General features: G+C 48.1%; 1 long non-coding RNA gene across 1 annotated transcript; it reads right to left on the reverse strand.

The window, feature by feature from the left end:
* On the reverse strand, positions 1-27,938 carry LOC138924023 (uncharacterized). Its single transcript, XR_011438492.1, has 4 exons — positions 27,836-27,938; positions 25,405-25,462; positions 18,002-18,136; positions 1-856 (listed from the first exon to the last, which is right to left on the reverse strand). It is a non-coding gene; the product is annotated as an uncharacterized lncRNA (long non-coding RNA).
* Between the last annotated feature and the right edge of the window lie 38 nt (positions 27,939-27,976).

Raw genomic sequence — 27,976 nt, forward strand, 5'->3', positions numbered from 1 at the left:
TGGATTTTTCTCATTTTAATAATTTTCCAAGGCCCTGAGAAGCCACTTAGAATGAAAGATTAGTGGGAAAAAGTGAGGCCTGGGATTTACAAGTGACTGAAAGGTGACATTGACAATTCCCGCCCCCTGTTCCTTTCCGGGCAGAGGAATGAGCCCTTTTGGATTCCAGAACTGGAAAGTCAGGAGGCGCTGGCCCCTTTCCAGGCAGGAAACAAGGGCGGAGGGGAATCTAACAGATGCTGCCCCTGGATGGGGAGCAGAAGGGGGATTCTGAGCAACTCGCTCCCTCTGCAGGGTATTCTCCTGGTATGTGATGTTGTGGGCAAGGAGAAGGCTACTCTCTGGGAAGTCTCTGCAAACAGTCTAATTGTTGTGTCAATCGGGGAGCCGGGATAGAGAATAGGTGGAGAGGAGGCATTGTTTTACTCTCAAAGTGTGTGTGTGTGTCTGCGTGTGTGTGAAGGGGACTGAAAGACACTCACAGAGGGGAACCTCTACGAGCTGCAGTTTGCATCCAGCCCACCCACTCTCATTTCTTGGGAAACCCCAGCACATCAGACAACCCCTGCTTCCACAGACACTCAGTGGGCTCTCCTCGGTTGGAAAGCTGCCTTGGAGACACGGCCGCTTACTTGGGCAGGTCTAAAATAACCTCAGGGAGGCCTGGAACCCCAAATCTTGGTGCCTGGCACAGAGGCTGGCACAGTCCAGGTACTCATGAAATACTAAATGAGGAATGAAGGAATGCATCCCACTCCAGACATGGTGAATATCTCTGGAGAGTCATTGTCAGCCCAGCCTTCCCAGGATCCTTGAGATTGCAGACATTCTTGGCTGAACTTCAACAGATGACTTCCTGGAAATGGGTCACAGACACACTGGATTATTCAGTGAAACTTACTATCACGCGCCCTACCGCCAGACATACCCCTCCCTCTGTGGCTCGTGGAGTCCCCTGGTGCAGGCAAGCTGGGCGCAGTCAGGAAAGGCTTTGGCAGACATCAGTGGTTCCAGAGCCCGGCTCCAGTTGGAAACAGGGCACCCCACACACAGGGAACCTGTGTCACCTCATCCTATCTCTCTGAAGGTCTTCAGTAACGAAGGCCTCCAGCACACCTCACCTTCTCCCTACCCATCCCCTCCGTATTCCAGAGACATGTGCTCGGGAGAGGCTGTGACCACACCAAGCCCTGTGTTTGGCAGGAAAAACAGAGTTCAGCCGACTGCAGCCCCCTGACACCTGACCCTGCTTGAGACCCTGTCTTGGGGGAAGGGAAGCTGCCATTTGCAGGGCCCACCATGATCCCACACTGAGCTCAGTGCCTTACAGATGAGAAACCGGACAGCAGGGATACATAATCTACCCACAGTGACACACCCAGTAAACAGAGGGGCCAGGTTGGAACCCAGTTGTCTAGCAGATCCAAACCCAGGGCTACTCATTGCCGGTCCTCTTGCCTCTGAGCAGCTCTCACTCTGGACCCTGACTGCCTCTTCAGGCCATTTCTCCACTCTGCCCTAGTTAGAGGTTTCTAGCTGCTTCCATAGGCCGCACATGAGACACAAGGGCTGCATGGACAGCAAGCCCCAACATGTGACCATCACGCACACGTGCAGAGACATTAGGTCAGAGCTACAGGAGGGGCTTTTGCCATGTCCTGGGAGTTGGGGACCTGCCCTCTACACAGCCCTGTCTCCCTCCTTTGCGTCATCTTCAGTAACCCCCATTTTAATGGGGAGGATGGGGTGTGGGGCTGAGTAGGGCTGATGCAGGAGCATGGGGGAAAAGCAGTTTTGTAGGAAAACAGGAGGCTCAACAAGGCACCACACTAGCTGTTAGTGTGACAGTAACAGGTTGTGAGGAAACGTGCCTCTCACAATGTGCCCGCAACACCTGAGCAGAGGGAGAAACGTGGACCAACGTGTGAGCAGCCGGGGGCTGGGGCTGGCAGAGTTGGGGGGAGGGAGGAGGCCAGGGGGGAGCGACAGAAACAGGTGGTCCTTTCACAAGCTCCCCAGCCATCAGCCCCTGACACAGCAGCTGTCCTAGAAACAGGCCCAGGTGGACAGAGGGACAAGCACAGCAGGGGGTGTGGTGTTTTGCAGAGAAAGAAATGAGCTCTCCCTAATGGGCCCCACACATCTGAGCACGGGGACACACGCCATGAGCTGTGTGACTGAGCCCGGGCGAGCCACTCCCTCTCCACCAGCAGTCTGGCTGTGCTGCTCCAAGTATGGCCACAGGGGAAACTTCTGGATCCAAATCCCCAGGCTTCCTGTACCCTCGGCTGCAGTAATAGCAATGATAATCGCTAGCATTTAGTGAGCATTTTCTGCACTCTAAATTTATGGTTGTTACAGGTCTCATCTCCTTTAATCCTCACATGAACCTCTGGAGAAGGTATTCTTACTGTTGTTTTATGGATGGGGAAGCAGGCATGGAGAGGTTAACTGAGGAAGGGATGGAGGGGAGCCATGATTCCATACCGGGTCGTCTGACTCCAGCATCCATGCAGTTAGCCACCCACTCTGCAGACTGCCCCCCGCCCCCTCCAGAGCTGCAGAAAGCTCAGTCCTGCCCTGGGTTCCACAAATGCTCACATCCCCAGCTCCACAAGGATTCCAGAGATGAAGGTTTACCTTCTCTTATAGTTCAATCTGATCTTCACTTCTTGGGACGGGGCAGAGGGAGCACAGAAAAAGGACTTTCAGCTGCCAAGGCACAGTTTATAGAGGGCCAGCCCTGTCACTCCCAGCAGCTTTTGACCCTGGGGCCACACTCTTCATCTAGAACGTCCCTCCACTCTAACGCAGGTAATTTCACTTATCCAGCAGCTACCAAGTCATAGCATGGAGTTTGGAATTTCACACGTATGAGCTCATTTAATGCTCACTGCAAACCTGCCAGGTGGGCTCCTCTCCCACCTCCATGGCTACTCCTCTTTTCTTCTAACTGTGCCTTCAGTATAGGTGCTGCCCAGGGTTGTGGCCCTGACTGCCCCCCTCTCTTCTCATGCTCTAGCCTCTTCCGGAGTAAGATGTTATTGCTTCAACCGCTGTCTGTATGCTGATGACCCCCCCAACCTATCTCCCTGGCCCCTAGTAGAGTTCAAGACCCATATTTCACCTGCATGTTTATTTGGTGTCTTCATACTTGTCCAAAACAGATCCAGTATCGTGTACACACCACCACATGTGACTAGATTAATGGCATTAATTAATGGCAGTAAAGCATCCATTCAGTTGATTTGGAAAGAAATCTCCCTCACCATCAAGGACCCCTCGCTTCCATCTCTCCCATTTCCAATCAGCCTCCAAGTCCTGTCTACTCTAATCTGATCTCTGGACTCTTCCCCTCCATCCTCACAACCATTGTCCTCACTCTCTCCCTTCCTAACCCACCTTCTCCATCTACGCATCCCACCTACTCTGCTGCCAGATAAAGATACATCGGAGCGTCTCCCTCTTTCAGAGCCTCCAGTGACTCCGAGCTCTCCCAGGGTCACACTGAACCTCCTCATGAGGACATTACGGTTCCTCCACAGTCTGCTTCCAGTCGGTTGCTCCAACCTCCTCTTCTACCTGCTCCCCAACCCCGTCAGCTCTGGTCACGCTCGACAACCTTTCCCCCAAATAGTCCATGTTGTTCACCCATTTGCTTTTGCATGCATTGTCATTGCCATTACCTGGGATGGCATCCCTCTTTTGTCTGACAAATTCCTATTCATCTGACAAGACCCAACTTAAAATTCACCTCTTCGAATGTCCTTATTCTTAGAAGATGCATGCTGAAATGTTTAGGAATGAATGTCATGACAGCTCTTCTTACTTTCAAGTGATTCGGTTATATGCCTACATAAATGTGTATCTATCTGTGTGTCTATATCCACCTATCTATATATCAAGAGAGAGAAAAATAATACGGCAAATGCTAACAATGGTTGAATCTAGGTGGTGGTTGTAATCATCTTTCAACTCTTCTACATACTTGAAAATTTTCATGATTAAAACTTGAGGGGGGGGGGATGGAAATCACCTCGTCTGTGAGAGTTTCCTCATTGCCCTGACAAAGTTAATTAGCCCGTTCTCTGTGTTCCTATAACATTCTGTATTTGCCAAGAACGCAGTGCTTTACTAGTGTAATTAGCGTAATTTTGTGTTTAACAACTTTCTCTTCTGTAAATCATGAACCTGCAAAAGCACAGAAGCTGCACACAGTAGGCCCTTGATAACTGTTTATTTGCATGAATGAATGTCTTCTCCTGTGAGGCTGGACTTGAGGAGGAATAAGCCGTGGGAACAGCAGTCACGAGAGTTACCATACACCAGCCCCAAGGCTTCATTCTCCATGACACAGATGCTCATGAGCACAGGAAGGGCACCATGGGATAAGGAAAGATGAGAAATGGCTATTTACTGAATGACAGACATAGTTTAAAACTCAGGAGATCTAGCCTCTGTGATGTGTTCTATGACTCACCAACCTCTCTGTGCCTCAGTTTTCTCATTTGCAAATAGAGAGTAATAATGTCTGTCATACACAACAAATTGGGGGAAAGTATGTGAATGTCCTCTGAGAAGTCTAAGATTTATACAAATAATATGGTACTATCCTCATTTTTGTCATTAAAATGAGCAAGAGTTTGCCCTGACCAAGACAAGTGATGAAGTCTGAGTCACTCGGTTTGGGCCTGGGGGCGGTGCTTCGCTTCGATGAAGGATGGGAATTTCCACTCAGCTGGAAGCAATGAGCGCCTGTGGCTTGGGCCTCATTTTCTCCCACCCCCGATTTCCCTTTCCTCTGACCAAGTGACAACTGCTGGGAAATAGACAGAACCGAGAATCTTAAAATAGAGCAGCCAATGTCTGCCTGACTCCCAGCTCCAGGCTCAGGTGCACCTATACAGCGCACACATGGAAACGACTGGCTCGCATGGCACCCAGCCCCAGTGCCCGAAGAGCCGAGGCCGTGGAAAAAGGAACACTGATTCCAGGGAAACGCGGTCATCCAGGAATGCGTGTTTGGGTTGGCTGCCTGGCCCCGGGCCCATCCGGGTGAGATGCAGTGCCTTGCTATCTCCAAGGTCTGGCGCTCCCCGAAGGAGCAGCTCTTCCCGGGAGCAGTGGCTGTCCCGCGGGCCCCAACAGGGACAGCGAAAGTCCTGGGGGACGGGGGTCTCCATGACTCAGCGGTTTCAAAGCTTGACTTCCCAGGCTCTGAGTGCCTAGGTTTGGGATGCTCGTCTAACTAAACGTGGGCAGCATAAAGTGCTCTGAAGTGAAGAGTCACCTTGAAGACCGGACCCTTAGTTCTGAGACCGAGCAGACCCCAAATTCCATTCTGGTCAGCTTTCAGCCTGACTCTAGAGAAAGGGTCCTCCCGGAGCATGAAGGTTGAGGTGATGGGACAAAGATGATAAAATCCTGAAAAGCAACTGTTACTCTCATTTGAAGTTCTCCTAAGTTCCTTCATTCATAGATAGTATGTGCTAGGTGCTCTTCACATATATGCACCCATTCAATTCTCACAATAACTGTATAGAGGAACTATTATTATCTCTGCGTTACCCATGAGGAAGCCGAGACACGGGGGCCTCCAGGAGGAAGGCACATAAGGTCCCTCAGGCAGCTGACATTCAGGGAAGGAAGATAATGAACAAGTATCAAATCGGTAAAATAATTGCCAACAGTGATTAACGCAATAAAGGAAATAGCACAAGGGGGAAATACTTTAAGTAAGATGGTGTGGGAACGTGTACTAGTCAAGTTCCTGTTGCTAAGGACAGAAATGGACTTTCTCTGACTTAAAGAGAAAAAGAAATTATTGCAGGGTGTTTGGGGTAGCCCGCAGAAGTTTCAGGAAGTCTCAGAACACAGACAAGACCAAAGGGAGGCTGGGCAGCCAAAAATCCCTTCACAAAACCACCCTGATAAGAACCCGACAGGTGTCGGGGCTGACGGCTAGACGCCCCAGTTTGCTGGAACTCCCCAGACACCCTGGCTGGCTCTGCTGCCCTGGAAACCGGATGCTGCCGCCACCACGAACCACAAAGTGAATTCTCCACCGCCCCACTTCTTTGCATCACCAGCTCCTGACTCAAAGTCCTAGATGGGTGTACCTAATTGGCACCCTGCTGCTTCTGATGCAAAGTTCCAAGCTGTGACGGGCAGCTTCTGGCATTGGTCCTGGTGCTGCTGAATATGCAGACCCGAGCTTGGGGCAGGCCAGGGCAGGTGAGGGGGGACTGACTTGTCCCTTCACTCTTTATTGAAGTCCCCCACAACCCAATTTAGCTGATGCAGCCTCTTTTCCCCTGATGGGGTTTCAGCCTTTCTTCCAATAAAAATAATAGCTACTAATTTTGAGTACCTATTATATGCAAATCCTTCACAGACCTCATCTCTAAGGCTTACTACCTTCTTGCAAGGTAGTTAATTACTCTCTCCATTTTCAGATGCAGAATCTAACGCTTTTAGGGATGACAGATCTCGTCCAGACTCTCTGAACTTGGAAGTGGCTGAGCTCAAATTTGAACACAGGTCTATTCTGTTCTCAGGAGCACACACTGTCTCCCAAGATGCCTGAAATTCAGGCAAATTTTCCGCACAGAAGTGACCCCTGCTCCCGAATCCTGGCCATGGTACAAACATGGTGGGGGTCGGAGGGACAGTAGATGCCATTTGAATTTAGGACCAGAGGCTCTACAGCCCTTTACCTGCCAGGCACCTACGGCCCCTGTTGATAGCCCAGGACTGCAATAGTCCCAGCCTCCCGGGTAGCCCAGCTCTATGAGGCCATTTGGCAGGGTTCTCTGGTTCCTTCTTCATCAAGGCAGACCCCTCCACCCCACTGAGACTTAGCCCACCAGCCACCATAAAGCCCCTCTGGGGCTCTATACTGCTGGGTTTGCACTACTACTGGCAGGGCTCATTTTTCACAAAACGCATATGGCTCCTGAAGCTGCGTGTGAGTTGCATTTTTGTGAATCAGTTCTGTATACTCATTGGCTCACACCATCATTTCAGAAACCATTGCTAATCTCCAGGTGCTCTTCTGTGCTCGCTGACAACAGGGTACTTTAGCTGAAAGTTTCACCTACCCTCCTCTTTCTCTACTTCTCTCCGCAAGCAAGCAGAGATCCATACGCCAATATTTAAATGTAGCAGGAAAACGCACCATTAATAGACACCCAAGAGGAATCATCTTTGATAAGAAAGATCATCCCCAAAGACATTCGTATTGTGAACTGGATTTTTTTCTTCTTGGTTTTTATTCATCGGATTGCATGTCGATACTTGATCTGGTATAGTCTAGTAATAAATCAGTATTTTAAAATGGGTAATTTGGTCAAAGAGAATGGAAAGAGAAAAAGAGACATTCAGTGAGAATGAATATGGATTCTGGGCCTTTCTGTTACTGGTTAATCATGGGCCACCCAGCCAGTCATTCAGGACTCAGTTTCTCTCTTTGAAATACAGAGCATAGACTCTCTTGTATATTTCATGAGGCTGCCATGAGATTTTAAGGAAGCTCTCTAGTCATGGCCCTTTGAGATAAGCACAAAGTATTATTAGAATGCAATCTACACGCACCTATTAAGAGAGCAGCATTTCATCTATGGGCATGATGAAGACATTGCTGCCACTGCTTGCTCAGTGTCCTCTCCAGGGCCAGGTTTCTACTTTCCCAAAGTGCTGGTGCCTGAGTCATGCCTAGCAAGGAAGGTTGGCATTGCATCATTTATACTTTTCCCCAAGGCCCAAACAATAAGACAAGCGAAATGGCTATAAGGTTGGAGACTCAGTCTCTGGCTGCTGCCAGAATCCACCCAGCAGTGTTTCCCCTGGCAGCAGACAGCTGCCGTGTTAGGTGTGAATCAAACACACAAATCTCTGGAGATTTGTCTTTCGCTTCTCTGAGACACAGCTTAGCAGAACTGCTGAAAGTATGGTGACACATTGCCTCAGCACCGGGGCTGTCAGGGAGAGGGGGGAGGGGAGAGAGGACTGCTACTCAGTAGTGCTCTGGAGGGAGTCCAGGCCCTGCTGCCATCCGCCTGTGTGCCTCCGTGCCCTGACACTGTCTCTCTTCTCCACTCTGCCTTTCTGGAACTACTAGACTATCGGAAGCAGGGCAGGCCCCCAGCTGCCAGAGACACCTGTGTGGCACTGTGATTACATTTCCAGAGGTACTGGGGCTCTGCCTGGAGACCCCTGGGCAGGAATCAGGCTGGAAATGAGCTTGATTCTCCCATCTCTCCACTGATTCCTCAAGTTGGGAAGCAGTCTGTGTGTGCATGTATGAGTACATGCGTGCACACACATGTGTGATACCTAAGCAGAAGGACTGAAATTCTCTCCAGAAATGTCAGCAGTTTCAGCTGCATCTCTTTGACTTTCCCGTTGGAGGGCTGGATCCCTGATGATGGCTGAGCGGGATGTTGTGGGGTAAGTCATCCTTCAGACCCCTCCATTGATGGATGCAGGCTAGACTTACAAATGTAGAGGCTGAGGGCAGCCAAGGAGCTTTCAGAAGCCTTTCCAGAACACCTGCGTTTGGGGCCTAGGGATTTATTTTATGTCATTATTATTTGGTACACTTGGCATTAGTTAATAGACAGATGTACGTATAAAAAGTATGAATCTCAAAACACTATTTTCTTTATTTCCTATAGCTTAACCTAATTTCTCAATTCAAGCACCCATCCTGCAGGCTGCTAGAGAGGCGAAAAGCAAAAGGAGAAATCTGACCTTCCCAGGCTACCTCTCCATGAAATGGCACCTAGGGTTATGAGGCTTCATGCAATGCCAAGGCATCAAGTTGTGGGAGTGAGTGGCCCTCTGCTCTTTGGTTCTCTGTCCTCTCAGGTTTCTCCCGAGACAGCCACAATCCCTACCTACAATCAGGTCCGGCAGCTCTTGGCTGCTTTGTTACTGCTCTTGCTGAACAGGAACCTTTTGCAGTATTGTCTACGGACCCCTTGCCCTCCCAGCCATTCCTGTCTAGGGTCTTGCTGCCTCCCTGGGACACTCCTGGAAAACAGTTCCCAGGCCCCCTCTGCTTTGATAACCCAGAAGCTGTTTATTTCTCCCTGCCTCAGCCTCCAGGAAATCTCTTTCCAATAGAGAGACCAACAGATGCTGACAATTGCGGTTCCCCACAGAAAAAAACAGTCAGTTGCTCTAAAAGCCCCCTCATGCACACAGAGCTTCTAGTCACCTTCTTAGTGCCTCACTCTTAAATGTGAGTGAACGACCAAGGATCACCAGACCTTGGAGCAAAGCCTCAAACACAAAAGAAAGAGACTAAAACAAAGAATAAAAAGCAACCCAGGAGAAACAGAAACAATGCAGGAAACAGAATAAAAAATAAACAAACTAAAACCAAACCCATCATTAATATCCTCAGAGAAGTAGGAGAATATATTGCATCCCTGAAACAAAAACAGAATTTTGTTTTGCAAGGGATAATGAGAGAAAAGGTACAAGTTCTTGGAAATTAAAAATATGATCACTAAAAAAAAAAAAACACAGACAAACCAGAAGGGTTCAAAGATAATGCTGAGGAAATTTCCCAGAAAGTAGAAAAGAAAAAGATAAAGAAAAGGACAATAGGAAAAAAGTGAATAAGAAAATTAGAGGACAAAGCCAAGGAGTCTGATTTCTAACTAACAGGAATACCAGGAAAAAAATCAGAGAAAACACTGGAGAAGAGACTGTTAAAGAAATAAAATAACCATCACCAAAGGGAAGCGGTCAGTCTCCAAATTGCGAAGACCTGTCAAGTGCTCACACTGAAGGTAAGAAGACCCACATCAAGGCCCACATCACTGTACACTCAAAACCCTGGAACAAAAAGGAGATCCTACAAATTTAGCAGCCAGAGTGAAGGAGAATGGGGAACAGACCACAAACAATGAACAGGAATCAGAAGGACATCAGTCTTCTCAATAGCAACATGGAAAACAGAAGACAATTGTTGCAACTCCAAAGTTCTAAGTGAAAATTATTGTCGATCTGGAATTCTATACCACCTAAATCGAGAGTGAGCACAGAATGAGATTTTCAGTCAGAAAAGCCTCAAAAAAGAATTATCTCCCAGGCATCCTTTCTTAGAAAGCTACTACTGGAAAATATGCTGTGTTGAAATAAAAACAAGAAAGAGAATGGGGTGGGAGATAATCATCTTGCCTCCTGAGACAAGAGAGAGGAGAAAGGAATTCTCGGGAAGTCAGCAAAGGAAAATGCCACAACATCTAGACAGCAGACTGAGAGAGCAACTGATCCCTAAGAAGGGGGTCACCTGACTCAGGGGAGATGTCTGGGAGGGGTGGGGGGATACGTGACAAAGCTGACAATGTGGAAATGTTATTGAGCAGTGTTTTACTGAGCTGTGGGAGGACTCAGTCAGGTGTTGACGGAAAATTAAACAAGTGAAAATTAGAGGCAGTTATTAACCCCAGGAAAAACAAAAAAAAATTGTGCAAGAATGGATATGTAATTAAAATACATTAATTGGCTTAATAGTGGACAATATTTATACAGTCTTGACAACAGAAGCATTGTTAACCAGAAATTGGGGAGAGCTAAGAGAAGAGGGGAATGTACATGGGTTTAAGATCCTCATTACCATAATAGGAAGTATGTAAGTAATGTCTAAAACTGATGAATCGAGAGCAAGCAACACACTCTGACTTAGAAATACAGGGGAAATACCAGATGAACAACTCAGAGTTGAAAGTGGTTTTCTCTGTGGTAAAGGAGATAGGGCGAAGGGGAGTGGAATAAGAGAGAGATAATTTTTATTATTTTTTTCTACACGTATAACTTAAAACTAATTGCCCAGAAATACTTTTATTTAAAATAAAAGTGTATTAAGTCAATATTAAAAACAAAGCTCACTGGTCACGGATGTGAAATAGACACATAAACAGATCAGAACAGGAAAGACTTACAGGTGCTACCTGTACACAGGTAAGGTGTGGGCGTGAAAGAGAGAGTAGCCAGTTCCACCTAAGTAAGGAGGGCCAAGAAATTCTTGATTTTGACTCCTCTTTCTTTTCCACTTTCTGCTGCCAGTGGGCATATACAGACAGGGCTCACTTGAAAAAACCTGAGAAGAGAGGTAGAAACTCAGCACACAATCCTAGAGAGGTGATGGGGTCTGCCGGTTAGGAACCCAAACCTGAGCTCACACTGCCTGGGTTTGAACCTTGGCTGTGCCACCTGCTAGCTGCATCACTTTGGACAAGTTACTTACCCTCCTCGGTCTCCATGAATGTTCCTTCCTCATAGGGTTATTTCAAGGATTAACTGAGTTAATGAGTAAAGGGCTCAGAACAATTCTTGGCACAGTAAGTATTATATTCTCTCAGCAGCCATCAGACAAATCTGCTGAATTCAAGCACTGGATAAGCAGTGGCGGGTACAAAGAACTCTAAGCCTGTCCCTGCCCTCTAGGAGCTTAAGGAGGGGGAAGCAAGTAAGGGAGAAGACACCTCACAAATAAGCATATCACCAGCAATAGTGTCCAGGTAGCTAGCTGGATGCTGAATGGGGGGACTAATTTCCTAGAAAGAGTGGTTGTCCATGTATGCTCCATGGGAGGGTGTGGGAGACACCTTTCAGATCATTGGCCCCAGTACCTCTTTCTCTAGGAATTTCCCCTTCCCGTCCTGACTCCACACAGTTGCAGCAGAAGCTGCTGTGTTCTGCCTCCTCACCTCCTTGCCCCTAGGGAGCACATCCAATTCAAGCTGGGCCAGTTCTCTCTTACCTGGGAATTTTGGACCCAGTACTGAGAGGTAGCATGGTCTCTCTCTAGACATCGTTGTGTTAGGACTCATATGTCAACATGGGAGCTATTGACCCTTTTTTGCCATGTGAACTGGGAAGCAGAGTAAAACAGTCTGCAAGAAGAGAAAAGGTTGCAGCAGGTGCACAGGGAGAAACTGAGAGGGGAGGGAAGACAAGGCTTCTGTGTTTCTTAGGGCTTCGCTCACTTTTTCTGACCTCCACCAGGCTGCATCCCTGTCCAGACGCCATGGGATTCCCCAGTACTCTGGCCAAACCCCCCTTTTATTAATGCTGGTTTCAGTGGAATTTACGTCGTAAACCAAAATTTCTTTAGTAATAGAGGGGGCCACCCCCACTGCTCACTCCTGTACAGGAAGCAGGAAAAAAGATCTGCTCACATTCCCTGGTCTGGTGAGGCATTTGGTAAGTCTAAACCTGGAAAAACCCAAAGGAGTCCCTAGGGTTGCACTGAGATGCAGCCTGGCTCTGCGCCCAGGACAGAGCAGCTCTGACATCCTGCGACGGACTTAGACTGTGGGAAGGGGTGAAAGGCTGAGGTTCTGGGCTATGGGGGAAGGTGAAGGCATCTGCGGCTGGGCTCATTCAAGCTTGAAGCGCAGAGGCTGCAGTGGGAGGATGTGAAGGGGAAGATGAAGAGAACTAATCGCCGTGGCGACAGGAAGGTGAAGGAGTGGCAGTGGGCACCAAGGCAAAGGCGAGCTGGAGGAGGAGCTGGCCACATGAGATGCGGGGGCAGGCCAGTAAGTAGTAGCCTTTGCCATCCATTGACTAGGTCCTTTCCTGCCCATTGTATGCTAGGCAGCAAAATCTGGGGGTGAGGGAATGAAAGACCAGCTTTTCAGGGGCTCCGCTATGGAGATGTCATGGAATTATGGGGTGTGCTCCTCTAGGAAAGTGTGGCTGAAGAATCACCCATCAGCAGATAGACATACCATTCCAAGCTACCATTCAAATCCTCCAAAGAGGCAAAGATCAGAAATCACGTGCACGTGTGGTGTCACAAGTACAGTGGTCGCCCTATTTGTTGGTGATAGGAGGCACAAAACCCATCAGTGGAAGATATGCTGAAAAAGAAAGTTGAGGTCAGAGTTGTGACTTAGGAGTGGCTGATCAGTCCTTGAGATCCCTGCAGACAGGGACCGTGACACCTATCCTCACCTGCCTAGTCATGGGCTCAAGGCCTCTGCAGAATAGGTGCACAGAAAGTATTTAAATGAATGAGAGAATATAGAAAGTTATCCCATTAACCAAAAAGTCACCGCTGGGTTCCTTTAAATCAAACGTGACTTAGTCCATTTAATTTAGGACTCAGTGCACAGAAACTATTTTTGCACACAACTGTTAGAACACATCCGTTGATGTAGTTAATGCTTTGGCACATGGATATGTGTCTGAATCCCGCTAGACCATTGCAGGGAATACTTATTTTGGATTCCTTGTGTTTTCATGTGAAGGAACTGCCCTAAAGTTAGACTTGTGGCCTCTCTCCCCAACTGGCTCCCCAGCTTTACTCAGTCCTCACCATCGAAGTAGCCACTCACTGGTTAGTGAGTTTGGTAAAAGGAGCTGGCATGCCCAGTTCTCTTCCACAGCAGCCTGTCCCCAGTTAGCCACAATCCCTCCTCTGTGCTAAATTTAGTGGGGCCTGAGGGGAAGCCTGCAATCTGAGAGCTCAGTTCAGTTCAGGAGAACCTATTAGCAGACTCATTTGGCAGCATCTCTCAGCCAAGCCTTGCAAATCAGCTTTTATTGGTAATAAAGCTGACATTTTCATCATCATACGTCTGACTCCTTGAGTCAGACAAAGGGTTCAGAACTCAGGAAGTGAGTGGGGAAAATGGGTTTTAGTTATTGGCTCTCTCAAACTCCAACTGTTACTGACTTGAGAATTTCTTACTAGTAAGATGGACATGATGGTAACGGCCGTCAGATAGAGTTTAGTGAAAATTTAAAATATGTTAGATATTATCTTAGTCAGTTCAGGCTGCGCTAACAAAAATACCGTAGTGGCTTAAATGACAAATATTTATTTCTCACAGTTCTAGAAGCTGGGAAGTCCAAGATTAAGGCAGTGTCTGGTGAGGCCTGGCTTTCTAATTCGTAGGCAGCCACCATCTCACTGTGTCCTTACGTGGCCAAGAGAATGTGTAGTCTCTAGACTCTCTTCTCACAAGGACACTAATCCCATCAAGGGGGCTCCACCCTCAGGACCTCATCCTTACTAATCACCTCCCAAAACCCCCACCTCCTAATACCATCCTATTGAGGCTTAGAGTTTCAATATACAAATTTGGGGGGGACACAAACTTGCCATCCAAAACAGATGCTCAGTAAATGTTTGTTCTCTTTATTTCCCTTTTTTGACATCCTCTTCATTGAGCATATCCCCATGCAAGCAGAGTCTATGTTATTCTGTATGTCTAGCGTTTAAAGATGTTTTGTAGAGGTTTAAAAAGTGGAGATGATAATTGTAGGGTCTCCCAGCAACTGATTCATTTCTGCCCATATTTTTTTAAACAGCTTTATTAAGGGATAATCAACACACAGTTAAGTGTATATATTTTAAAGTGTAAAATCTGATATTTTGACATATGTAAACACCAGTGAAATCATCACAATCAGAACAGTGAGCACATGCATTACCCCCAACCCTCTCATGCCTCTGTGGAATCTCAGCTTCCCTCTTCTCCCTGCCTTCCCATCCCCAGGCAGCCACTGATTTGCTTTCTGTCCCTGTGGTTTAGTTTACATTTTCTAGAGGTGTCTACAACTGGAATCACAATATATTCTCTTTTTGTCTGTCTGCCTGTATTTTTGAAGAGCGGTAAGGAGTCATCATTGAATAGTGGAGGATACTGACCTTGGAGCCAAGGGACGAGGGCCCTGGTTCTGACTAGACAGTAACATGTTATGTGACCTCAGACAGGCCATATAAACCTTGTGTGCCTCAATTTCCCTTATCAGTTAGACGGAGAATAATCACGTCCGCACTACCTCATAGATTCATAAATGGTGGGAACACTGCATGAGGTTCAACTCTAGAAGACATCACACACTGCATGTGCAGGTAGCTGGATGATATTGGGCAATATTAATCTGAGGGGGTTTTTCCTCTACCTGAAATGTCCTCTTTCCCTTCCTCCCTTCAAGCAGGTAAGAGACTCTGCAGCTTCTTTTGTCAGGGAAGTGTTGTTCAGAGTGGGACAACGGAAGTAGCCTGCAGATGTTCCTGGCTTTGGATTTCTCAGACCCTAAGACTCGAGAAGGGTTCAGTTCGCAGAGAAGTAAAAGGAGAAGGGGACTGTGGGTTCCTGATGCTGGTGACTTAGGGAAGTAGCAGGGAGGGTGTCCTGAACACTTCTCACCAGGCTCCCGAACAGTCCTTGGGCCTCAGCATCCCCCCACCCCTGGTGATTCCTCTAGCTCCTGAGCCTTTCTGGGATTCTGCAGGCAAATGAACTTGTCTTTTGTCAGTCAACCAACCCCTCCCCGCCTCCTTCACCCCTACCCCTCTGGGGTCAGGTTTGGCTTCTGTCCTCTCTAAGTCACTTGTCATTCCTCCATCTGGTCTTTATCTCCGTGTGTAATTCTAGGTTACAGATGTTACCTAGTTTCATTGAGTTAAAGTTTATTTTCTATTTCTTGCTTTCCTAGTTCTTTGGGAGTTGTTCTCAAGAAGGGTACCGAAAGATCTTTACCTTGCCTTCTTGAAATTGGAAACTAGTGATTTCTTTGCCTAACATTTTTTATTGTGATATGATTTATATAAAGCAAAATACACAGGTCTTAACTGTTTTAGTTCAAGGAGCTTTGACAAATGCACTCACCCATATAACCCACATCACTTTTAAGATCTAGAACATTCTCACCACTCCAGATAGTCCCCACTCTTCCTTTCCTGGTTTCCTGCTACCATGCCACTCCACCCTCCCCACAACCAGGCACTTACTTTTCTGATCTTTTTTTTTTTTTTTTTTTTTTTACCATATACTATTTTGCCTGTTGTAGAACTTTACAGAAGTGAAGTTGTATGGAATGTAGCGCTTCGTGTCTGGCTTGTTTCGTTCAGTGTGTCTTTGAGATTCATCCACGTGGTTACCTTTATCAGTAACACATTCCTTTTCATTGCCAAGCAGTATTTTCCATGGTATGAACACACCACAATTTGCTTATCCATTCTCCTGCTTTTTGGGGGTTGTTTCAAGTTTTTGCCTATTGCAAGTACAGCTGTCATGAACATTTGTGTACGTGTCTTTTCACGGACATATGTTTTCAGACCCCGTGAATGGAGTAGCTGGACCATAGGGTAGATATATATTTAGCTTTTTAAGAAACTGTCAAACTGCTCTGCAAAGTGCTTTGTACCATTTTGCACTCACAGCAGCACTGAATAAGAATTTCAGTTAGTCCACAGCCTTGTCAACCCTTGTTGTGATCAGGATTTTCATTTCACATGTTCTAGTGGGTGTACAGTGGAACCTCACTGTGGCTTTTGGCATAATTTTTCCAACTGTCCCCGAGTTCTGAGAGGAGCCTCTTGGAGCTCTGAACAGGAGTCTCCTGGCACTCTTTGGGGTTGTCATTTGTACTCACAAGTGAGATCGTTTATGGGCAGGAGGGGATCATTATGGTGCGATGCTACCAGGAACACGGGTTTACGTGTTTACCCAGGGTGGTAAGTGCAGCCCGTTGGGCGATCACTCCCTGGCAAAGAGAAACATTAACATGTCATTTGTGAACTTACAAAAGAGGCCTCTGAGACCACTAGTGGAGGATTACATAAGCATTGACATCTATGGCTAATCTAGCTGTATCTTCGTGGCTTTAGTGCTGTGGGTAAAAATAATTTGGAGGCAGAGAAGGGATATGAGAAAAAGTTTTATAACTAAAATAAGAAAAAGCATTTGGGCATCCTTGGAACTGTTAAGGACACAAAGCTGCTCAAATGATGGCACCACTATTTACAAAACAAGCTGTTGGCAAACTATTCGATTGGCATTTCCCTAGAGATTGATGATGTTGACTAGTTTTTTTATTTGGTTTATTGGCCATTTATGAACATTCTTTTGTGAAGTGACTGTGCAAAAATAAGTCTTTTGACCAATTTTCAAAATTGTTTTTTGTTTGTTTTTTATTGAGTTGTAGGAGTTCCTGACATATTCTGGATACAAGTTTATTGTCAGTCATATGTATTGCAAATATCTTCTCCCAGTCTGGCCTTCCTATTTATTTTAACAGTCATTTGATGAACAGAAGTTTAAAATTTTATGTAGTCTAATTTATCATTTTTTTCCCTTTTATGCTTAGCGCTTTTTGTATCCTAAGAATTCTTTGCCTGGCGCCAAGCCATGAAAGTATTCTCCTGTTTTCTTCTAAAGGCCTTATGGAAATTATTGCCTTTTGAACTGACCTCTGAGAAATTCTAGAAAGGCCTCGAGGGGAAATGGTGAGGTCCGGCCAAGACGACTCCTGACCTCCCACCTCCCTCCCCTCCTCCTCCCTCTACCCCCACCTCAATCAAAGCAGCCCTCCTTCGTTTTATGTATTGGAGTTTCAACTAAAATTTCATTTAACAAAAAATTCCCCCTTTTTTTAGCCACTCCACTGAAATGCAAATTCCTTGAAGACAGGAACTGTGTGCGTAAGATTCTCCTTTATGTCCTCAGCTATGCACAGTGCCTGGGCACGTTGGGAACACGCAATAAAAATTTTTAATTGAAATAAATCTAACCAAATGTGGGCTGGGAAGAGGGGCTCTATTCAATTTAGCCAAATATTACATAAGCTGTATTCCTGGGCTTAAAATCTGGGTCAGGCTCCTATGAAGGGAGAAACGCTCCCAGCGGGAGCAAGATCAGAGACCTCTGCCTCAGCAGGCTCCATAGGAAGCAGCAAGAAAAGCATCGCCTTACACTTATGTAACCTTTACTATTTATAAAACTCTTTCACATACTTTATCTCCAAAAGAAATGCTCCGAAATGTAAAAAGGCCTTTCCCTACTCACAAGGACAAGCAAATACCCCAGAGCTTCAAATATATGGGAATGTGGGGGGAATGGGGACGCTGGTCACATTTTCAAATAGGACAAAATTCTGCCCCTTTGGAGTGATGACAAGGGCACCCAAAGGGTCCTTTTTAAACTCTCCCTCCCCAGAAAACTCCAACTGATGTTCAGAATCTCACCAAGCTTTTTCCCTTTGGGCTAAGGCTTTTCTCCCAGTTACATGCAAATGCTTCTGGGATGCTTCTGGGATGACAAGCAAGCAGTAGTCACCCCATTTTCCACGTGGTGAGGCAGGATTGGCTGCGTGAGGAGGTCTGTAATGGTGAGAAATATTTCTTATTAGGAAGCTGGGGGCCTCCAGGGCTCCCCCCCCAAGTCTCATAACTGTGCTCTGGTCAAAATCTGTAGACACCACCCCCGCCTCTGAGTTACACAGGCAACTGTGACCTAAGATACAGGATGCCCTCACTTCCTGCCCGTGGCCCCCACCTCCACCCCGACGCCTGCTTTCTGCCCCCACATTTTCACTATTCATCTCTGGGTAACCCCATCTGATCTAAGAAACTGTCCCAAGGCTGTTTCACACCTAGTCTAGAACATGAATACTTGGAGACATCCCAATAGTTAGATACTGTTAAGTACATAAAAAACTTAGCGCTGTGCCTGGTGCGTCGTGGGTGTTCAGTATGTCTCTGTTTTGAAAAGACGTAGCCAAGTTCTGGGCTGTCCCCAGGCTTCTGGTCCGTCTCACAGACCTAGACTTCATCACACTGGACTGGGCTAAGCTACTTTTTGGAGGAAAATGGAAGTTTCTCAGGCCAAGCCTAATGATTTTTTTAAAGGCCCGTAGGTTATAAAATCTCCAGAACCCCCAAACTTTCTCCCAACTTCCATCCCCATTAGGGTTCTCCAGAATGGTTTCCAGTGACTTCTTTTCCCTTCCAGCACTGCTCTGATTGTCTCCTGTACATCTGACACAAAAGCTGAGAAAAGAGGCACCAGTACGTGTGATTTGTTGTGTCTTTTCCAGGCACCTGCTCCAATCGATATGGGGCTCAGGAAGCAAGGATGGGAATCAGGAGCCGGCTTCCAACTACATGACAAATGTCACCCACCTGTGCCACCAATTTCTCAACACTCAAACTCCAAATGACGCTTGCTGGTCAAATCTGGATTAAGCCGTTTTCACTCTAGCTGGAGTGAGTGTTCGGATCCCTCATGGGAAACTCGGGCTCCAGAGAGGATATGCGATTCAGATTCAGCAGCCTTTGAACGTCCACTGTGTGTCAGGCAGGGCTTATGTTGGCTGTGTGTGCGTGTTTAATTTACATTTCAGGTTGCGTGGTACAGAAGAGCAAAGCATGGCTCAGCGAGGCTGAGTAACTTGCCCACCTACAGCCAGAGAGCAGGGAGGTCAAGATTCTAAGCTAGGTTTTACAGCTTCAAGTCCAAGTCCAGGGTTCCGTCCTTAGACCACAGATGCCATTCCAGGTGCAACCCCAGGCCACTTCCTCCAGCATCCTCCCAGAATATTACAGATCACATCACTCTATCCTCCCAGAACACCATGGCCACATGTCCACTTCACCTGCAGAAGCTGCCCAGGCTTGGCAGTTGTGTGTTATTCTTTTCATCCACTGATAGAATGCAGGGCAGGTGGAAAGCAACAGTTTACAGGGGCACTTAACAGTCTCAAAGCCTTCTCGTACATACTGTCCTCACAACTCTGGGACATAGGACAGATAAGCTTTATTTGCTCTGGGCAGGGAGAGGAGAAGAGAGGGAAGGAGGAAGGAAGCAGAAAGAAATTAGTGAGTGAGTGAGGATTCAGCCCTGAAGGATCAAAGTGCTAAGAATCCTGCTTTATGGAGAGCAACATAAGGTCCCTGGTTGGCTGGGAGAGTGGAGAGATTAACTTTATTTCATGAATACCTACTGGAGGCCAGATAGCGCGTTAGTAGGTTGTTACAAACATGATTTCATTTAATGCGATCCTGCAATCTTATTTTTTAATGGACCTCAGTGCACAAAATTGAATTAATCTGTATAATCCTTGCTTCCATTCATACTATCTGTAATAGTCCATACTTGGGTCTTACTTATCTATTTATTATTTCTTTCAATCATTTCTTTTAGTGATACAATGAACACCTTTGAACCTACATCCAGCTCAAGAGTTAGAAACGGATAGTAACTTACATCCACTCACATGCTCCTTCCCTGTCCGCCTCTACCTCCCCGGGCCCAAGCCAACCCCATCTCCATTCATTTCCTTGCTGTTTTTTAGTTTTATTGCCTATATATGGAAATCTCAAAATACATCATTTATTTTGGTTATATTTAAATCTTATAAAAGGACTTGCTTTCTTAGCGCATCATTTTGCTAAGATTCATCCATACGGTTACTACAGTGTCACTGTTGTCCATTCATTTTCACAGGTATATGATATCCCATGTGCGAATGCCATCATTTACCCTTTCTTCTTTCGTGTGGTGTCCAGTCTCTTGCTATTGCTAACAGTGCTGCTAAGAGCACTCTTGTCATGTCTTCTGGTGTCCATGTATAAGAATGTTTCCAAGATTTATATATCTAGGAGTGGAACTGCTGGGCCCATTTTGCAAATGAGGAAACTGAGGCTCAGAGAGGTTGAAAACACTGTTCAAGATGACATAACTAGTAAATAACCAGATCCCAGATTTGAATCCAGGTGAGCAAAAAGTGGAGGATAGGGGTAATGAGGAGTAATCAAAGTAATGAGGAAAGTTTATATTTTACAATTTTAAGACAGGAACTTCTATCTACTGAATGTGCTGAGCGATTTATACACTTGTTCTCACGTGCCTTGGCCTGTGCTGGGCCTGGGGAGCTGCAGAGGTTGGGGAAAAGTCTGGCCCTCGTTCTGGACGAAGAGTCACTTGGCCCTTTAATCCCTAGGGTTGACCGCTTTGTTACAGAAGTGGCAAACTTTCTTTCTGGCTTCAGGAGCAGCCTGTTCCCAGGGCACCCCCGGCCTCCCAGCAGATGAGATGCTCCAGCCCCTGCCCAGCCCCACCTTTCCCCACGGGACACACACAATGCCAGAACAGCCCTGTTGTTCCTGCTCTGCGGTTTCCATCCCCACCCACCCTCGGCCCTGCCTGCCCCCACATCATGCACACATACTACAGGGTGAGGCCACCCACAGAGCCATTTAATCATCACAGTGCAAGGCCACGCCACAGGCGCAGGCAACAGGAACAGAAAACAAGTCCTGCAGCTGCGCTGTGATGTCAGTGACGGGGCAGATGGGCATTCAAATAAAAATTAGAATTACCAGGCAAATGTGCCCTGGGCAGACCAGCTGTTCACTGGCCTCAGGCTTACAGGATTCACAGATCTGTGTATATTTAAGTAATGGCAGGGCCTATAAAATCCCTCCCCAGAGGGCCCCCAGGCGCAGATCCTGTTCCTTCAGACAGAGGCCACTCTTTCCCAAGGCCACAGACCTGCCCACCGCCCCGCCCCCGCCACCACCCCCGGGCCTTCTACTTCTAAAGGAATTTGCTGAAGGTTTTAAGGGAGATTGGGGGGAAAAGTGTCGATCCCAACTGGAAAAACTGTCTAACATGGAAGCTCTCCAGACAGAGGGTCAGGGATATCATTTCCCGCAGGAAGGACAGCCCGGTGTGACCTCGCTTCACTGGGGAGCACTCAGGTGTTCACCGTGTATCATATATGCGCCCTGGGCGGCAGGACTTGCCTGCCAAGAAGTATCAGCCTTGGCTCTTGCCTATCGAGAACTTATATGCTGGGTAAAAAGAGAAAGAAAATGAACGACAGATGAAAAGTTAAACAAATGGCTTCACTCTCTCATGGAAGGGGTGGTCTAGAGAAGTCCTTTCTGTAGGAAGGCAAAGTGCAGACACAGGAGATGGTGGAAGGCCAGGGCTGAGAGCTGGAGTCCACGGCCCAGCCTACCATTCACCTGGGGCAGTGGCACGTCACCCGAAGAGCCTCATGTACCTCTCTGTAAAATGGAATGATGCCGCCTGCCTCACAGGCCTTCCGCAAGGGTTAAACAAGAAAATGTAAATAATGGCCACATAGTAAGTGCTTCATAAATAGCAGCGATCCCTACATCTGGAACTGAGTGCTCCCATCAAGTTCTCTTTTCAAATTACAGGATGTGTTACTCTCTCACCTCTAGTCTGTTTCTTTCCTCCCTCTCTTGGTTGGTGGTGGATGGTACACGTGGCATTTTCTCCTGCAGCTTTAGAGAGTACTTCCCTGCTCTTCTACCCCCACTGACACCCCATACACAAGCACAGACACCCCAGAGGCAGCTGGCTCTGCTCTGGAGCCTGTGGTGTAGACTGCACGTGTCCTGGGGAAGGGCGAGGGCTGTGGGCTGAAGTGCTGAGTCTCTCCACAGCCGCCTGGCACGGAGCCCCTGCCCAGCCTGCTGCTACCCTGGCTGGCTCTGGGACAGACACTTCCTCTGGGACAGGGAAGTGGGAGCAGAGGCAGGTGCTACTGAGACAAAAAGGCCGGCAGACAGGACAGCTGCCAGTGTGCTGAGGGGCCCCTGTGCATGGGACCTTAGGTGGGGTGGAGTGGGGCTTGTGACAGGCCCCTGGGCCCCCACGCCCCCGCTCCCAGCTCACCTCCAGAAACTAATGGCCGGGGCAGGCGGCCCTGAACACACCCTTTATTCTAGAGGCGAGGCTCCCTCGCTCCTGCTCAAAAGAGGGCTTAACCCAGGCTGATGAGCAGGTGGCCGACAGCTGCTCCCTTGACAGAGAAAGATTGTCTCCGTGGCGCAGAGCAGGCCCAGATGCCGCCCCTCTGCGTGAGAAAGATACCTCCTGGCTCAGACGTGTCCCTCTGCAGAGCTGCCTGCCAAGTGGGAGGGGCGACGGTCCCACAGCTCTGCTAGCTGCCCGCAGGCACTATCTCCTCTCTTCTCTCGAAAGTGTCTTTATCTTAGCAACTGCTGCCCCTGAGTCAGAAAAACAACCTGTTTGCCCTCATGCCCTGGTTCAGTCTTCACTGGGCTGGCCCCCAGGCCAAAGTGAGGGCTGAGATTACTTCTGGGTAATTGCCCCCATATTCCTCTCCCCAGGAGTCAACTCCCCTTCTCCCTGACATGTAGGCAAAGGAAGCTTGTCCCTACCCAGCATGCCACTGCCTCCAGGGCTGCTGTAATTTGAATGTGATTATGACACATAAGGTCCTAGAAGTCCCCTTCCCAGCTCCTCACCCCTTCCTTGCCATTTCCTGGGAGATGCTGTCAATGGAGACCCTGTGGAGTTGAAGATTTAAATCATCCTTGCTTGTTGGTTACAGCTGACCTGATAAAGCACTTACTGGAAAACTCTAACAACTTCATTTTTAAAACACATGATTAAAATCATTTCCCTTAATATGCCAGCAAACCTGCACACAGCTATTCTATAGTCTAGGCAGGCTCCATTTTAATCTATTCCAGGGCTACCTTGAATGAGAATGCCCACATCAGTTAGGTTTCTCATGTTTCTCCAAAGGCAACAAGTCAAAACTATAATTCTGGTCCCGAGGACAGATTAGAAAAGGGCACGATGAAGGTGCCCGATCTGTCGATTTGGCTTTGCAAAACAGGGACTTTTTTTTATTGACTCTGCCAATTCCAAGTCTAGTTAATTTGTTTGCATTTTGAACACCACATTGAAAAGCCTGTGTGACAAGTGAGCGATCCCTGTTACATTTAGCTCATTATGCACCCACGGAGTGGTCCTAATACCCTGGCCAGGGCAGAGCACACTCCTGAATGAAAGGCACCTCATTTTGTTTCTAGCTGACAGAGGTCCTGTTTGTCTGCAAGTGTAGCTTACATTCAGCCTACGCAGATAGACTTTCTGCTGCCAACAGCCCCGTGACAGGTTGTGACCCCCAGAAAAGGTTTAAAGACTGAGCACTGGGGCGCCTGCACACCAGGGCCTGGATCTCTAATACTTACAGCCTCAGTTTCTTGAGCATCTACACAAACCAGTTCCTGCCCCAGGTCTTTGCACATATCATCTCTCGTCCTCACAGGCCCCCTGCCTGGAAGCGTAGGCATTATTATCCCCCTTTGGCTAATAAGAAAACAGAGGCTAGGAGAAGCTAAGTTCCTTCCTCAGGGTCACACATGGCAGTAACCAATAGTCAGGATTCAATCTCAGGCCTGCTCATCCCAATGCCTTGTTCTTTCCCACCACGCGGCTGAGAGGAGAGCCCCCTACCCCTTTTGGTATCTGTAAGGCTGGTCTTAGTACCTGAAGAGAGGGGCTATTTCTCCCTCCTTGGGAAGGGCAAGCCTGGAGCCTGCACTGCATGGGTGTGCTCCCCCACGGCAGATGCAGGAAATGGAGCCAAAACTTGTCTCGGGATTGTGGGAGGGGCCGTGACTCAGCCTCCCGGGGAAGAATGACCTGCTGGAGGATGATGGCTGTGCTGTGAGAGAAGGCAGTGGACTGATGGTCCTAATGGAGAGAGGGTACAAAGTGCTGGGCAGAAACAAAATAATCCCGTGTAACTGCGCCTGAACGCTCCTCCAGGGAGCAGCTCGGGCAGATACTCGGCTAATCCAATTTCTAGCGGGCTTTGCAGCGCGTCTTTCAGCCCCCATGGTTTTCCAACAGGCCTCCAGCTTCCCCAGGAGCCCAGATTTCTGAGCAAGCAAGAGACAGAGAATTGACCCCCATTTCCACCCCTACCTCACCTACATTGGCGTGTGTGTGTATATGTATATATATAAATACGCATCTTTCCTACCCCGGAAGCAGTTTAGCTCCAGCACTCCCTCCCTTCCCCTGCGCCTGCGCACTTCCCCACCCCACCCCACCTCACCCCCAGCCCCTCCCGCCCTTCCCTTCTACTCCGCTGGCACAGCAGGGACTAAGAGCGCCAGTTCTGGAGTTGCAGCGCGAGGTTCTCGGTGGATTCTGCCATCCACAGGTTGTACGACCTTGGGTGTGTTACTTAAGCTCCCTGTGCTTCAGTTTCCTCTTCTGTTAATAGGGATGATAACAGATAACAGCATCTACCTGTTTTGGGTTGAATTGTGTTCCCCACCCCCAAGTTCATATGTTGAAGCCCTAACCTCTGGTACCTCAGAATGTGTCTGTTAGGAGACAGACCTTTAGACAGGTGATTCAGTTAAAATGAGGCTGTTAGGGTGGGGTCTGATCCAACCTGACTGATTTCCATCTAAGAAGAGGAAGAGACGCCAAGGGCATGGGCTCAGAGGAAAGACCCTGTGAAGACACAGAGTGAAGGTGGCCATCTCCAAGCCAAGGAGAGAGGCCTCAGAAGAAGTTAACCCTGCCTGTACCTTGATCTTAGACATCTTACACCTCCAGCCTTCAGAACTGTGAGAAAATACGTTTCTGTTGTTTAAACCACCCAGTCTGCGGTATTTTGTCGTGGAAGCCCTAGGAAACCGGCACACCACCTCCTAGAATTGTTGCGGGCATTCAGTTGGATGAAGCATCTAAATTGCTGTGTGAAGTTCCTGCTTCTGGGTGTTTTCTGTTAGTATGGCTGCTTCTGAACATGCAGTCGCTTACTTTCTTTCCCCCTCACCTGGTGAGTCCTTTGATGTCTGAGCTCTCTCTCCTAGGCCTTGTGAAGGGTTGAATTCCTGTAAGAGTTAAGGAAGATCTTTGAGGGCCCAGGTTGTTGATTTCTTGCCTCCACCTCCAAGCAACCCAAGTAGCTAGTCTGTAAGAGATGCTCAAAAAACACCTGTAGATACAATACTCTTTGGACAAAATTTAGGGACTAGAGCAGGGAATAAGGCAGGCACAGTCTGCCCTCAGGGAGTTTATGGGTTGGGAGGAGACATAGATCCCGTAATGTCATTTGCTTCGAGTGGTTTCCTTTTGCTTTCGATCAAAAAGCAAGTGAGCTCTGAATGGAGCTGCTGTCCAGATGAGTCCTGGTGATCCCAGTGTGAAAGAAGACACCAGCTGGCGCACACGGTGTGCTTACTCTGTGCCACGCATCCTGCTAAGCAGTCTTCCATGTGAACTTACATAATGTCCACAACAGCCCCAAGCGATTGGATCTGTTATTATGTTAACTTCACAGAAGAAAAAACTGAGGCACAGGGAAATAACTTTCCTAGGATCGCATGACTTAAGAGTTAAAACTGGAATTCAGACTCAGGCAATCTAGCATAAGAGCCCAAATTGTAAGGAAGAGTGTGCTGATGAAACCCTGGTCCAAGACAGTTCTCTCAGGCTTGTGCCTTTCTGTGTCCATGGCTGGGCATGCAGCCACTGTGACACGGGGTGGTGGCCTTCTCTCTGTGCTGTGGAAGGGGACATGGACAAGGGAGGCAGCATCCATGACAGATCCCCACCCTTTCCCTCCAGCCTTCAGGGGCATTGTCCCACACACCCTGGATAGGGCCAAGGACAGACCCCAACTAAGAAGTGTATCCACAGGAGGGAGTCATCTCAATGACTTCTCTGGCCATGGCTCTCACTTTGTGGATGTAGACAGTAGGCCCAGAAGGGACTTTTTTTCCATATTTACTGTGTATTAATGAGATGCCCGGCATAGTGTTAAGTGTTTTCCATCTGTAAGAGGCTTCTGTCAAGGTCTAGAAGATGGATCTCAGATCCAAAGGGTTCTGGACCAAGCGCACACTGCAGGGAAGGAGTGAAGAACCAGCAAGGGCCACTCAAAACTGGTCCCACAGAGAAAAAGCTCGGTGGCTGGGGAGAATTTATGAAAGATTTTGGAGAGAGCTGTTAGTGTACTGTGAGTCCCAGCCCACTCACACGGGGCTGAATGCCTGCCTCTCACCTCACCCTCAGGGAGAGGGGATGTGGGGGTGTCCCTTGGAGAGCCTGACATGTGTCCCCTGATGCTTGGGGACCTGCCTCCAGCCTGGAAATCAAAAACGTGAGCAGTGGGCTGGCCAGGGGCTCTGGCTGCAGAGCGAGGGCAGAGCAGCCGCTGTCTTGTAATTCAAGAGGCAGATCAGGCCCAAGTGCTCCCCGGAGGCCAGCTGTGGGCATCTGAGAGAAAGAGACCGGCATGGGGTCATCAGAGGAGCTGTCCAAGAGACTGTCCTCGAGGAGCAAACAGACCACTGCAGAGAGAAGCTGGGGCAGTGCCCAGAGGGAGCAAGCTCCCAGGAGGAAAGCTGGTTGGGAGAGCTAGGGGGTGGGGTGAGGACTCCCCAGAGACAGGGTATCCAGTGAACCCAGGAGGACCCACCGGAGTCCTCCCAGGCCCAGGGAGCCCAAGCCTATCCCAGAAGGCGTGTGCCTCAGGGGTAACCCCCTTGCTCCCTTCCCACTCCTTCTTCCCTGCTCTTCTTGGTCCTGGAGGAGTCAGAAACCCCAGGTGGCAAGAGGAGCAGAAGCAGTAGAAAGAGCAAAGCTGGAAAGAGGGACCAATCCCATCCTCCTCCCTTTGGGGAGCCTCCTGTCTGCAGGCACCCCCACTGCCCACCTGACAAAACTTGAACTGGGGGAGGGGGGATCCTTTGCATCACAAAAGGCTTTTTCATTTAACCCAAAGCATTCACCTTTGAAGAAACCTCAGCTTTCCTTGAAGACAGACCTTCACTGGTGCATTTTAATCATTTGGATTATTAATATTTTGTATATCTCTATCTTATCACCACACCTGAAAAAATGAGCTTTTGCGAACAGTTACTCCCCCTCACTCTCCTTCGGTCCCCTCCACGGGACCCGATCACCAGAGACAAAGATTCAATGACTAACACACACTTTTCATGGACACACTGATTGTATAAAGTGAGGCGCAGTCATAAGCAAGATCAACCCACTCCGTTTTCAGATTGCTCCAGCTGAACAAATATACAAACCGTCCCTCAGCCTTTTCTCTCCCTGCATTTTCAAGCAGTAGGTGGTACTAATAAAAACACCGCCTCGTGTTTGTATAGCACTTGGCAGTTTCAAAGCCACTCTCATAACCCAAAGTCACTCTCCACCCCCACACTCATCCCAACCATTCTCATTCCATTTCCACCCACCTTGCTGCCTTTCCTGCTGTCCAGCCCCGTGCCGGCCTCTGCCGAGGTGAGGCCACGTGCCCCCCACCCCGGTGAGTCCGTGTGTGTCGTGTGAAACGTTTCCTCATAAAGAGTCAGCCGGCCAGAAACGTGGGCAGAAAG

The sequence above is a fragment of the Equus caballus genome, chromosome 5 (assembly GCF_041296265.1).
Source record: "Equus caballus isolate H_3958 breed thoroughbred chromosome 5, TB-T2T, whole genome shotgun sequence".
Classification (NCBI taxonomy): Eukaryota; Metazoa; Chordata; class Mammalia; order Perissodactyla; family Equidae; genus Equus; species Equus caballus.